This window comes from Cryptotermes secundus, unplaced genomic scaffold (assembly GCF_002891405.2).
Source record: "Cryptotermes secundus unplaced genomic scaffold, Csec_1.0 scaffold536, whole genome shotgun sequence".
In the NCBI taxonomy this organism is placed as follows: domain Eukaryota; kingdom Metazoa; phylum Arthropoda; class Insecta; order Blattodea; family Kalotermitidae; genus Cryptotermes; species Cryptotermes secundus.
In genome coordinates, this window is record NW_019732862.1 from 1 (window position 1) to 1,388 (window position 1,388).

General features: G+C 38.8%; 1 protein-coding gene across 1 annotated transcript in view; it reads right to left on the bottom strand.

Annotated features, from left to right (window-relative positions):
* Positions 1–687: 687 nt before the first annotated feature.
* The window catches only part of LOC111867797 (symplekin), a 187,126-nt gene continuing 186,425 nt past the window's right edge, over positions 688–1,388 (bottom strand). The window contains exon 22 of the mRNA XM_023857960.2: positions 688–830. The gene's annotated coding sequence lies outside the window, so the exon portion shown is untranslated. The remainder of the gene's footprint in view (positions 831–1,388) is intronic.

A 1,388-nucleotide genomic window follows, 5' to 3' on the forward strand; every position in this document is an offset into this window, starting at 1 on the left:
AAACCGGGCTAGAAGAAATGAAGGCCAGGATGGACGTCGACGGGACTGAAAAAGTTGTTATGGCTTCAACAGAGGTGTCTGGCATTTGCTTTGGTGGAATCAAGAAAAATTACAGAGAAAACTGTCAGGACAGCCAGCATCTTAGCTGAGATTCACCAAGCACCTCCCAAATATGAATCAAGACCATTACCACTTTGCCAACCCCTTTGATTCCTCAGTGTTCACTTCAGACATCTTCACATGGTCTCAAAAGTGTTGAGTTAATCTTATGCTTGGTGTCACTCAAGACAGGTTGCTGCTAGAACCTTGTTCATTACTGGTGTTCAAGTACAGTGCAGTTGTATTTTATGTGAGGAATGTGTTCCTGAAGACCTTGCAGAATTCAAAATAAGTTTTCTCAAAGGATGTTCTGCATTATTTCAAACTTGGTTCACATTATTATTACTAATATTTTTTTTATATCACATGATTTCAAATTTGCATCAGATGCAACCGCACTGTGCATTTAATTAATCCTGTGAACTTTTTAATTATTTGGATCTGGTTGACGACAAAGAACAGCTGGTGTAAAATCTACTTCCATTTGAAAAATGGATAAAAGCAAGTATCTGTAGCTTTCATGCAGGACCAGAAGCAGAAGGCTAGGAGGTAGACAAACATTAAAAGAATGACCGACTATATGCACAATTAAGCATAACAGTGTAGCACAGTAAATGCAGTTTTATTAATACAATTTTTATATAACTACAAATTTAACAGTGACATCCGTGTAAATTCATACCCTCAGCTGTTGGCAGCACAAACACTTGTGGCTCTATTACACACCAATTCTGAAACAGAAAGGAAGTACTTATTATGATGGGGGTTCTTCAGGTTAGCCTCTACATTACAACTGTTACATCATGTGCACACTGGATAAGAATGATCTGGACACTGACTTCAGTAGCATAGAAGGTATAAGGACTGGTACAAAAGTAATGTCATATACAATGTAGCTTAAGTTGCCAAAGATCACCAAGTGTGTATTTCTGTTTATTTTAAGGGCATTTTCCTCCTTCCAAGATATGTGACTGAGGCAGAGATGTACCAAATTTCTCATTTTGGTCACCATAAATTAATGTTAAATGTATACAGCAGAAACAGTGTGAAACAGTGTGAAGGATGTGAAGACGCTTCCTGGGGCAGACATTGACTCTGACCACAACTTGCTGGTTGCCAAGTTCCGAACCAGGTTGAAGAAAATTATAGGATTTCGAAAGCGCAGACCCAGATGGGATTTGGAGAAGTTATATGCTCAAAGACAAAGCGTGCAAGAGACTCTAGAAGAGAAACTCGGTGCAATTGAAGGTGAAAGCGGAAATGCTGAAGCGCAGTGGAACGATATAAAA